Source organism: Sapajus apella, unplaced genomic scaffold (assembly GCF_009761245.1).
Source record: "Sapajus apella isolate SASKATOON/1434 unplaced genomic scaffold, GSC_monkey_1.0 scaffold47, whole genome shotgun sequence".
Lineage (NCBI taxonomy): Eukaryota > Metazoa > Chordata > Mammalia > Primates > Cebidae > Sapajus > Sapajus apella.
The window spans coordinates 19,127,347-19,140,725 of record NW_022436987.1 but is presented as its reverse complement, the minus strand read 5'-3'; the positions used below and the strand labels follow the sequence as shown (position 1 = coordinate 19,140,725).

At 35.7% G+C, this 13,379-nt stretch overlaps 1 protein-coding gene across 3 annotated transcripts in view; it reads right to left on the bottom strand.

Moving 5' to 3' along the window:
* Window positions 1-13,379, bottom strand: part of LUZP2 (leucine zipper protein 2) — a 569,126-nt gene that overhangs the window by 339,719 nt on the left and 216,028 nt on the right. The window lies entirely within an intron of this gene.

The following is a 13,379-nucleotide window of genomic DNA, read 5'->3' as shown; positions in this document are numbered from 1 at the left end:
TTTTTCATTGTTCACCCTGTCGGTGTACACACAGATGTACCAGAATTGTCAGTAGAGGTGAGTAAATGTCAGTTATGTAAGCAACTCTTCAGATCCTGCTTGTGTCTCTCAGAGGTTTAGAAGATAGGAGATACTCTGTTTCTCAAAAGGCCGATAGGCTGAGAGTCTTTAGTGAAAGTGTGCAGAGGGGCCTATAGACTCTCTGGGCTCTTTGGACAGTTAGTGTAAACTGTTGATCCTATGGCAAGGGCACAGCTTTCTGTGTCAGTCTCTGTGGTGGAGGTCTAAAATTTCATCAGGGTTGTGCACAGAAGGTGATGCCTCCAAGGGAACTCCATCTCTAGCAGCCAGGCTATCAAGTTTCTCAAGCTGTACCCCTTAAGTTGTATGTTTTTCTCATAATGTTTGAATAATTGAATCATTTTGATAGAAAATTGGAGGATTCATGAGCATGTCAAAATCCTGCTACAAATATATATGTATATATATACACATATATATTTATATTTTCTTTTTTTTGAGACAGAGTCTCTCTCTGTCACACAGGCTGGAGTGCAGTGGCACAATCTCAGCTCACTCCAACATCCACCTCCCGATTTCAAGCTATTCTCTTGCCTCAGTCTTCTGAGTAGCTGGGACTACAGGCATATGCCACCATGCCCTGCTAATTTTTTGTAGTTTTAGTAAAGACATGGGTGGGGGTTTCACCGTGTTAGCCAGGATAGTCTCGATCTCCTGACCTCATTATCTGCCCACCTCAGCCTCCCAAAGCACTGGAATTACAGGTGCGAGCCACCATGCCCGGCCCACAAATATTTTAGATAATCTCCATGCATATATTTCTGCTGTTGTAGATGAGTGTATGGGTTAGGGGAGGGTGGGGGGTGCATGCAGCCCATGCTGAGGAAGATTTTTATTATCATTTATCTGAAAGGGTTTCAGATAACAAACATTTCCATTTCTAATTATGGGTAGAATAAACAGTTTAATACTACTTGATACCAAATCTTTGTTCTTGGCATACACTTTCCCACCAACCCAAGCAGATCAATTGATTCAGATTCCTGGAGGTATATTTTGTTATGTAGCTATGAGAAGGCAATGCAACTCAAAAATTATGTATTTCTTCCAAAATGAAGAAAAGCAAATTCTTTTCTTATTTTACTTTAAGTTCTGGAATACATGTACAGAACATGCAAGTTTGTTATACAGGTATATATGTGCCATGGTGGTTTGCTGCACCTGTCAATCCATCATCTAGGTTTAAGCCCTGCATACGTTAGGTATTTGTCCTAATGCTCTTCCCTCCTCTTGCCCTCTACCCCTCAATATATATCTTATATATTTTAAATCATCTCTGGATTACTTATAATACCTAATACAATGTGTAAATGCTATGTAAGTAGTTTTTATACTGTATTGACTTTTGTATTATTTTTATTGTTGTAATTTTTTTTCTTCTTTTTTTTTTGTAAAGACAGATTCTCACTCTGTAGTCCAGGCTAGAGTGCAGTGGTATATCTTAGTTCATTGTAGCTCGAACTCCTGGCCTCAGGTGATCTTTCCACCTTGGCTTCCCAAAGTGCTGGGATTACAGGGAATCATATTACAAACCATGTCTGGCTTGTATTAATTTTTCTTTTCTGTCGTTTGCCGTATTTCTGATCTTGGGATAGGTGAACCCATAGATATGAAGGGCTCACTATATAAGCAGATTTTCAACCCAAAAGCACCTCAAAAAGAAAAAAGATTTAAATGGTTCTCCCTTCAATTGCCAAAGATATTCCAAGGTATAGATTCTTACTAATTCACAATCAAGGAGAATGAATAAGAGTGACTTCTCTTTGGCTTGGCTAGCATATTAAAATGATGACCACGTGTAGTTGTTTCCTGGGAAACATTTGCAATACCTACCCAGAAGAAAATCATAAAACTATAAAATTTCTGTGACTTGGCACAAAGCAATGAATAATTTTGTTAAGTGACTTCTGTCCTATCTGAAGCTACTATTTTTCAGACACATTTCTTTGTATCAGAGCCAACACTCAATGTGACCACCCAGATATTTGTATATTTTTCTTTCAAGGTCTGATAATGCCAACTAAGAGAATCTCTCAGAGACATTGTAGATGTGTGGCAGAATTAGTTGTGTCCCTAGGTAAAGATGTCGAGAAAAGTCTCTACGGGGGAAGGAGGGTTTCTCATATGTGTACAGTCAAAGATTGTGGCATTAGAGAACTTTTGACAAGATGGTTTCAAATTAAAATATATAACCCTTCCTCTCTAGAAGTTTTAGCCCTTAATACAATAAGTTTAAAGCAGCATTAGTCAGAGATAAAAATATCTGGAAACAAAATAAGAGGTCTGCATAAATTATGTTGAATACATTGACAAAGACTTGTATTCTTGGCCAAATTTTAATCAGGCTCCTCTAAGCCCTCTTCTCAATTATACCCCAAATATGGTAATCCATCTGTCCATGGCCTACATTGCCTATTTGTAAAAAGAATCTTGCTAAGTCATTAACGAGAACCTCTACCCTCAATATTTGATCACCCTCCTTATCTGATCAAATTTCTTATCCCCTACAAACACCCCAAGGATATCATCTAAGTGCCCTGGTAGGTTAGCCAGAATCCCTTCTTAACCCTGATGCTTTCTTCTAGTAATTTTGTATCACTGATCCTCATCCCGTTCCTTAGCTACAAATCCTCATTTGATTATGATGTGTTGGGGATTAATCTCAGTACCTTTTTTTTTTTTTTTTTTTTGAGACATGGTCTTGCTCTGCCACCCAGGCTGCAGTGCAATAGTGTGATCACAGTTCAGGATAGCCTCGACATTCCAGGCTCCAGCTGTCCTCATGCCTTAGCCTCCTGAGTAGCTAAGACCATAGGCGGATGCCATCATGTTTGGCTAAATTTTGTATTTTTGTGGAAATGCCACCATGTTGCTCAAGCTGGTCTTGAATTTCTGAGCTCAAGCTATCCACCTTCCTGAGCCTCCTAAAGTGCTGGGATTATAGGTGTGAGCCACTGAGCCCAGCCAAATTAAGCATGGTTTATAACAAGGTTTTTTTTTCTTCTATTTCAATAGTTCCTGAATACTATTTGTTTTTACCTCTTTAAATGCTATTCTGCTCTGATTTTCTTTGACAACATGGCATAGTATACTAAGGTTAAATAATATATCATTCAGAATATAGCACATGACTTGGAGGGGTATCTATGTGGTACTTTTGTGAGAGAAGAAAGAGGATCAAGTGTGATGCATTTGTAAAACTAGTCATAATGAATAAGGTTCTATGAGTATATACATATGTTTTTGTGCATGTTTATGCCTAAATAGAATTGTGTTAGTAAGGAGAGAAATCTGAAAGAGAATGATTTAACAGGGGGCAGAGAAGGGCTGTAAATAGAATTTATGAGACGGGATGGCAAACAAGGAAAAATAGTATGCTGCCTTTATATAAAATTATGTACTGCATGTGTGATGGTGTGTGTATAAAGAAATCAGATTATAAATTTTAAATAATAATTAAAAGGGAATTTCTACATTTTTCAAAATAAACATATTCAAGAAGAGGTATGTTGACTGAGACAACTTCGTCCCCATAGCCATCCTTCACAGCCATGCAGTCACTGCGTGGCTCCCCTCATGTCCACACCCAAAAAAGAAAATCCTTATTAAAACAGTTCTTTCTGCACTAAACACATGAGAAAGTTTAAAAAAGAACTATGGTGATGCATGTTTTAGCATATTTATTAAATAGGAGATTTAAAAATCAAAATTTGAGTTCCAGATGTTGCCACTAACCAGCTAGTCAGATATTAGAAAAGTCATTGTGGCTCTCTAGGCCTCAGTTCTACAAACTGTGAACTAATAGTCTAAATTTAATTTTACAAGTTGATAAAATTTATGAAAGTAGATTTTTTTCGTGTAAAGGCAAATAGAAGTTAAAAGTAAGAGGCTTCATTTTTCTTGTTGAAAACAGGGCAGAAACCCTCTTTCCTCTTTCTTAAAGTTTACTTTAGAAAAGTTTTAAGTTCTTTCTCTGTCTTTTTCAAATATATATAAGCTAAGTAAGTCTCTTGCAAACTTTAACACCTAAGAATTTCTTTGTCAATGACCTCAGATTTATTTTTAAAAAACATAATCATCCTGGAGGATAGCACCCGTCTCCCCATTTCTGAAGGACAGTAAAAGCCTAACATCAAGGGCACTTCATTTCATATAACAAAACTGTCTCTTGTCATGAAAACTGGAAAAGTTTATTTTTCCTCTGGGTAAAGTCAAAGCCAAATAACAAACCCAGATAGTCACCCCAAATACCAAATGAATTTATAATAAACTATGGTGTGTAACAAATGGTGCCCTCAAGTCCTCTTACTTGAGAACTAGTTACTGTTTACATTGAGGACAAGCTGTTATAAATTGTATCTGCTTGGCTATATACATGTGTAAGATTTCTTTCTGTCCTTGCAAACTCATGCTGGATTGCCTATGATGCACATCACATTTTTGCTTAATAATCTTTTAGTAATAAAATTGTCTTTTTTTTTTTTTTTTTTTGAGACGGAGTTTCGCTCTCCTTGCCCAGGCTGGAGTGCAATGGCGCCATCTCAGCTCACCGCAACCTCTGCCTCCTGGGTTCAGGCAATTCTCCTGCCTCAGCCTCCTGAGTAGCTGGGATTACAGGCATGCGCCACCATGCCCAACTGATTTTTTGTATTTTTAGTAGAGACGGGGTTTCACCATGTTGACCAGGATGGTCTCGATCTCTTGACCTCGTGATCCACCCACCTCGGCCTCCCAAAGTGCTGGGATTACAGGCGTGAGCCACCGCGCCCGGCCCAAAATTGTCTTCTTATTCTTCTACGTTTGTACAAATATTTTCTGGGTTGAGAGATTTTTTTTTTTAATTATATTTCCACAATAGTAGTCAAATAACTATTTTGTAATAGAAAAAGTATAAGATAGAATTTAATAGTGCCAGTAATTATTCCTGCCATTTATAAAGAATATGCCTTGGAGGAAGTGTGGGATGGGAGGCATTATGACTCTTATAATGTAAACATAATGCCATGCTGTGTGTGTCTTTTAAAATAAAAACAATCTCTTTCCATTCAATGATAAGAGCTCTAAACACAAGACATCAAATTAATTTGTTAATCCATCAAATAAATGGTTATCTTTTGAAACCAAAACTGAGAATAAAGAAAAAGGCTATCTCTATTAGACTAATTAAAAGAGGCATTCTATTTATGTGAAAGACTCAGGAAAATATAAGGGAACATCTTGCCTAAATTTTGCCTTATGTCCTGACTTTAGAGTTTGAATGCTTCTCTCTACTGCCGTAGTTCACAAGTAGTGGTTGTTCAACATTTGGGGGTTAACAACCACTATGATATTCTTATGAAATTATAAACTCTACCCAGAAAAATGTCCACATACATATATACTTAAAATATTTTATATTAAATTTCACAAGGCACAAGAACTCACTGCAGGAAATAGACCCCCTGATGACAATATGGACACTTATTAACAAGCTGTAGTCTCCTTGTAAAGAACCTCTGCTCAAGAAGGAGAGAGTCACATAGGATTTTTAGCTACTCTTTCTTTTCCAAATCATCTTCATATATAAAATAATTCTTGGAGTCAGTGATGATTTACCCTAGAAGAAACAAAAATGCTTACACTTATTTTACCTATGATAGGTTCAGAAACATAGCTGTGGAGAGTCTGGAAGTCTGTGATGTTTTTGCAGGTTTGATGTATTTAAGGAGAAGAGATACTGGTCCTATTTTGAACTAGATTGTTTAAATGCTCACAGAGTAGAAAGGTTTCCATCACTGGTGATCTCACTGGAATGTGATGAATGCTACTTAATAATCAAAGTGAAAGAAGTTGACAACTATCTAACTCTTAAGGAAGAAAATAAAATATCACCAGTTATTTAAGTACAGTTTTAATTCTGGCTTGCCTTTAAAGGGTATGGAGCTATTTTATTGCTGGTTCCCCCTTTAAATGCTAGCATTTCTTCTTTATTCAAGCTCATTCAGCGCATTAGTGTTTTCCTTTCCCTTCCTCCCTCTCCCTCCTTCCCTCCCTTCTTCCCCTCCTTTCTCCCTCCCTCCCTTCCTTCTTTCTTCTTGCCAGCTTTTGAGGTATGTTCGAATATCAGAAATAACAAAACATTGTTCCTGACTTCATAGAGTTTTTAAAGTATGATAGAAATGAATACATAATTGCAATGAAATGTGATAAATTTACGCTGAAGACATGTATTAAGTTTACTTATTACAAGGGGGTGTGTGATCTATAATACTCTTAATGGATAATTCAAGTAGCAGAATTTGTTGTGATTAAAGAAATTCACAACTGAGAAATTATGGCTAGGCTACTTTCAGAATGTAGTAGAAAATTTCAAAAGAGCTTGCTATTCTTGCTAAGAATGTGAGACCATTAATCACAGAGAAAAATAGCCCTGTCAATATCCGATCAATGTGTTAGGTGTTTTATTAACTTCATGTAACTATACAGAAACCCATTTCACTAGGAGTACAGGAATCCATGGCTTTGCATTCTGTTTGATGTGTGAAATGAATCTTCTGCTTGGTGACTGATAGGAGTTATATTGATTTTGCAAGCCTTTTATGCCCAGTGGTTTCAGATTCTGCCATTCTGCAAATTGTATCTAGCCAGAGAAAAACTCTAAAACCAGGAGGTAAAACTCTCTAAGATCTACATGATATCTCTGATTCTACAAAGGGCAACTCCAGAGGCACCTTAAAAATAATAAAATCACCACCTTTCATTTATATTAATTTTTTTCCTTTGAGGATGTCACCATGGTTCAGAAATTCCACCCCACTGATTTTCACTTTCACTACTGAAGACACTGACAAGAGCTTATTAAAATGTTAAGTGGGTCTGGTTCCAGCAAATGATAATAATAGTTAAGTTGAGGGCAAATAAAAATGATCTAATCAGAGAAGTACATTTCTATAACTTTCCAAAGTAGAAACATATAACAGGCGGATTGAATCCTGGCTCATATTTATTTGAATTTCTTATGTTCTAAGGATCTGATAAAACAACAGCTTAGAAAGGCAGACACTAAAGTAACTTTTTAATCCATGAGCTTCTATCTATAAACTCATTGCTGGTGAACAAAAAGAACCACCTGATTATATTATCCCTGCATTTCCTGGTTTCTCTTTTTTGATCGCTTTTGAGGTTCCAAATACAAAATTGATGATATTTGCAAAAAGAATAAAGGTGCAGTGAAAGGCTATGTGCATACCTCTTTATCAGTACAGTTATGTGCTATATCAAATAATTATTATTCATTAGGATCACATTCAAAAATAAAGTTTATATCTAAAAACAGTTCTTCTAATGATTATTAGAAAATTTGAAATGGAATTCCTCAATCATAGCCTTAAACAATAATTTTGTACAAATAGGCACATGATAATTACAAAATGTAAATACTATTGCCAGAAATTATATTCGTCCTTTCTCTTCAGCTTCTCCTTGACAATTTCCTTCCATATACTCTGTATTTCAGTCAAATATATATATTTTTAAAATACATGTTATTCAATTTCCTGAATACTCTGTACTCTTTTACAATTCCATGGCTTTGTATATACCCTCCTCGAGAATGCTGTTTAGGCCCAATATAAACAAATATATTCTCTTTTTATCTTTCTATAATACAGTATTCTATAATTTTATCTTTCTATAATGTAATAGTTGGTAACCTAATCATTAGCCTTATTCTTCTCTCTTACTGGTAGAATCCGTACACATTACTATTTACAAGTGCCACATATATAATTTCTCAACTTCCATTGCAGCAAGAGACAATCATGTCATGTGATACATCCAGACCATGAAAGATAGGAAGAAGTCTCCCAGGTGTTCAGGAATGTTTTATTCTCTATCGCAAATAGAGATAAGGAAAGAAATATTTTGCCTACCCGGTAATCCTCTGCTTTTCTTAATTCTTCCTACTTCTAGATGTGACAATCATTTTTGAAACATGACACACCAATCCCTAAGATAGGTGATTGCTTGATTGGGCTGGGTAATTTAAAGTATGAAAACAGCTTTGGTAATTAATGATAGAGCTGGGCTATGGACCAGCTCTAAACGCTCCAACATGCAGACTTTTTGTTATGTGATCTTAAAAAGGGTTGTTAATTTTAATTCTCTGTCAGGCTTTAAGGTAATTACATCTGAACTCATCCTAATTATTGCAAAGAACATCCTCTAGAGCAGTGTCATTCATCATGCATTCTGTGTTCCAGCAGTATCATCATTGTCTGGGAACTTGGCAGAAATACAAATTCTTGAATCACACTTAAAGCTTCTGAATAAGAATCTCTTGTGGTAAGGAAGAACCAAAAAATCCATGTTTTTATAAGCATTTCAGGTGATTCTTACAGGCCTACAAAAAGTGGGTCTTTGAGTGTGTTTTACCTTTGCACTGTACACTCTGTGCCTAGCATAACCCCAGCACACAGAGTCTGCCAACATAAGTTGAATTAAACCAAAACTGAAGAGTCTGCTTTTCAGGACTACATTGGCAATGATAACATGCAAGAGGCATTTGTTAAAAATGTGGGCAGAAAAATTTATAAAAATTTTGATAAACGAAGGAATTTAATCAATCCTGATGATTCTTTGTAATGATTGATTTTGTGTGTTGCTTTAACTGGGCTAAGGAATGCCCAGATAGCTGATAAAACATTATTATTGAGTGTGACTACGAGGTTTTTTGTGGAAGAGATTAGTATTTGAATCAGCAGACTGAGTAAAGATTCACCCTTACCAATGTTGGTGAGTATCACCAAATTCAATGAGGCTGATAGAACAAAAAGGAAGAGAGGCAAATTCACTCTTTCTTTGAGCTGAGAGGTCCGCCTTCTCCTTCCCTTGGACTCTGGTACTCCTGGTTGTCTTGCTTTTGGATTCAGACTAAATTACATCACATCTATGAGTTCTAGTTTCTCTGGTGTACCTTAATACCCCCTAAAACATCTTTAGTTGTTCATCTAACAACATTTGACAATTGTTAAGTTTTTCTGTGTTTTTCACTTGATATCTTTAAGATTGATGGTGCATTTGGCCTAAAATATTATAAAGAGATACATGTGCGTGTACACACACACACAAAGGGAGTGTGTGTGTGTGTGTGTGTGTGTGTTTGAATGAGAGAGAGAGAGAGAGAACTCAGACTTTACAGAATAGATTTGAATATAAGCTTTCCAACTTAGCTGCTCTGTGACTTAGGTTACATAATTAACATCTTAGAGACTTATTTTTATATTTGAAATTTAGAGATATTTCTAAATTTCAAATATAAAAATCAAAGGACTGTTGTAAATGCTTTTGTAAAATGGGGCAAAGAAGAGGAATGAGTAAGTGGCTATATATATATATATATATATATATATATATATTTATTTTTCTTTTTTTTTTTTTTTTCATCTCTCTTTTTTTTTTTTTTATAGAAAATGCTTTGATTAACTATTTGGATGTGCAAAGATGAACCCCAGAGCACAGTGCTAAAGAAACAAATGGTGCTTTAATTAATTTATTTCCAGAAATCAGGAAGGAGAAGAAAGAGTTTCCCTGAAGGAGTTATTTTGGTGAGGATGAGAGAAAAGGGAATAAAAAATAAAGAGATCTGAGAAAGGAAATAAATTACTCAGCAAATGGTGGAAATCCAGATATTAATGAAAAGAAACTCGGAATATGGAGGAAATATCTACCAATAGGTTAAGATAGAAACGTTCAAAAATAAGGCTGGCTCCTAAAGTGTTACTCGTTAAACGGAATTTCAAGTTGTACCTTAGCATCCCATTCTCATCATTATCCATCAATTCCAATAGCCATGGTGTTAGTTTAGGCTGCACTTTAATCTGGGCTCTCTACACAGGAAGATAGATGTTAGACAACTGAGAGAAGGCCACACAGGGAGAGAATGTAAACAAGGGCAGAATTCAGCATTTGATTGGTAAAAGGAATTTTAACAAACATTCTTAGCTGAGATGGAAGACCTTAAGGAATCCCAGTGCTACTAAAAGGAAATAGACACTGGATTTTCTTCTCCCCAGGGGTGAGATAGAGACTCAAAAAAGTTTTTAAAAAATACATGTGAAAGACAAGATGAGAGGTCTTGTCACCTCCCACATAACTGGCATTTCTGTTATAGCAATGTAAGTAACAAGCTCCTGGAATTCAATAAATATTATACAGTTTTATCATTTTTATCCACCCCCAAACCCAGCCAAAATATTAGAAAAAAATGGTAATTATTATCTTCATTATTATCTTCTTCTTAAAAGCACATTATAAAACAGAGGCATCAGCTTTGAGGTAAATTTATACCCCTTAGAATATGATTATTCCTTCCTTGATCTGGGAAAGAAGTGTCAAGCACAAGTCACTGCACAGCTCACAGTAAAACTTTTTCATTGCTCTTGTAGGTAGTCTCACCCTGGGCATTACAAACCCTAGTTTAAGCTGTCACTCAGTGCTTTCTAAATAGGCAAGGAGAAGCTTTAGAAAAATCTTTTCTTTTTCTTTTTTAGCACCATCAGCACATATTTTCCATTGCTGGAATTTTGCGTAGCTGTTTTGTCATATTTTCAGTTTTCATGTCATTTTTATTTGAAATACGGGAATGTCTATTACAGATTATGAATCTATGTTATACAGATTAAATTAATAGCCAATCTTGAAAATGTAAAATGGCACTTCTTAGCAGTCCAAGCACTGTAGGAAATGTTTATTAATCAAGGTGAGTTGTAATGGCTGTGGGCAACTAACAGAGGTCATATACAACATTGTAATTGCAATTATTCAGCTTCTGTCCCCAGTTTTCTGTTCTGAAGCCTGGGAAATACACGTCATCTTGTGTTACCAAATCGCTACTTCAAATGGTGGTTTTGAACAGACACAGCTGTTTTTTTTGTGTGTGTTATTATCAATGTGCATCAATAATGTACAGAGGAAAGTCTAATTTCAGTAGCAATGAAACCCAATCCTCCATTCTCACGTCTTCTTAAAACACTATACACTGTTCTGGAATTTCATAAGTCTTATAACTTGCCTGTTAATCTTCAGATCTGGATTGATTTTGTTTTCTACCAAATAATGATCAAAGTTGAGGAAAAAATTTCAGGGAAAATAAAAGTGATTTTTAAATGTCTCCCTACACATCCTTTCTCTTATCTCCTTATATTTGTGTCCTTTTACTTCTCCTTTTTCATGATTTTTTTTAAAGAGGCAAGAACAACATTTTAGAAATAATAAATATAAATAGAACAAAAGTAGTTGTAGAAAGGTAGGTTTTAAAAATCTTTACTATCAGTGGTATTGGAGCTCGTGTAGATTTTGTTACTAAATCAACTGTTTTTCAAGAGGAAAAGGAATTTAAAAAAACCAAAGTGTCTTGGATGTATACTGAGAGCTTTTACTTTCAAGATCTTAGTTTGAGAGTGTGTGTGTGTGTGTGTGTGTGTGTGTGTTCATATTTGTAGATAGACATGGCTGCTCATTGTAAAGATGTATGAGCTCAAGACATTTGTGGTAATCAAATAACATAAGCAGTAAATCTACCTGAAGATTTTATCTCAATTTTAATATATTTGTAGAGATTCTGGGACTACAGATAAGTCACATCCATTTTTGTTTGTTTGTTTTTGTTTGTTTGTTTTAGCAAAACACAGTTAAATGTAAGTTTAACTCTGTGCTTTTTCAATAATTACCATATCATGTTTGGTTCATATGTTGTCCTTCTCCTCCCCAAAGACTCTAAAGCAGAGAAATATCCCTGATAATCTAGGGTCCCTGTGTTAACGTATGAGAGAGAGAGAGAGGGAGAATGAGTGTGTATATGGGTGTTGCTGGTGCATTAAACACTTATCTAGATTAAGATTTGTTTTTATTTTATTAAGTTTTATACTGGTTCTAAAATGTCAGTTGGTTTAGAAAATCAAATCATTCTTTTTTCTATAATTCAAATTACTTAGGCATACTTTACATCTCTATGGCTATTCCCATGGGGTTTAGCTTTATAGTTAAACACATTAAAATATTTTGTGAATTATTCTTTTCTTTTTTTTTTTTTTTTTGAGATGAAGTCTCGCTCTGTTGCCCAGGCTGGAGTGCAGAGCCACAAGCTCAGGTCAGTGCAAATTCCACCTTCCCAAATCAAGCAATTCTCCTGTCTCAGTCTCCCAAGTAGCTGGGATTACAGGCACATACCACCACACTCAGCTAGGTTTTTTAAAAATTATTTTTAGTAGAGATGGGGTCTCACCATGTTGGCCAGGCTGGTCTCGAACTCCTGATTTCAGGTGATTCACCCGCCTCAGGCTCCCAGAATGCTGGGATTACAGGCATGAGCCACCACAGGCCCGGCCTTGTGAATCATTCTTTATTCAAACATAATGAAGCTTGAAAACTCCCTTGCTGTGTCTATTTCAGTTTCATCATTGTTTTGAATAAAATATTTTAAAATCAGGCTATTTGGGCTTGATGTTTCCCTTCCAAAATCCACATCACTTTCTTTCTTATTCTATATGAAACTGCTATGTCTCTGAGAGTAACCTCCAGAATTGAGTCTACCCAGCCCACCCATAATGTATGCATAGACTTTTTAGATGTAATTCACAACCATTGGATGTTTTGCCTGGATACTCCCAGGTTAATTGGACACATTGTAAGCTTATGAACTGATACAGAGGCCAATAGAAGGAATCTTCCTAGGAATGTAATAAAAAGAGATGATGGACAGTAAGATAATGGCCTAAGGATTGGCTTATTATAATAAAGAAAACACACCAGCATGAGTACATGAAAATAATGTATTTTGTCCTTTCACTGCCACAATTCTTTGACTTTATAGAAGGTATCATTCTTGACATTCACAACTTTTTTTAGTCTTTCACTCTCCTCCTCTTCTCTTGCCTCTTTGCCTGACATAGATTCCATGTTTTAGTTTTACCCTTCTAATTGCTTGTAAAGAAAAGATACATATGTATATGCTTTTAACATCCCTCTAAGTTTCCCCCATTTAACTAGCAAAATCCATCTGGTTGAACAGGCATTACCTTCTCTTTGATTGCACTCAAGCAACATAGAGAAACTGGTGATTTTGACATAAAAAGATTGCATCTTCACATTTTAAATATGAAATGACAACACTCACATAGAAAATGTACACTGCTTGGCCATTGATATGGTTTGAATGCTTGTCCCTGCCAAATCTCTTGTTAAAATGTAATTCCTATGCTGGAGATGGGGCTTGATGGGAGGTATTAGATTATGGGGGCACCATCCCCTTGGTGATAAGT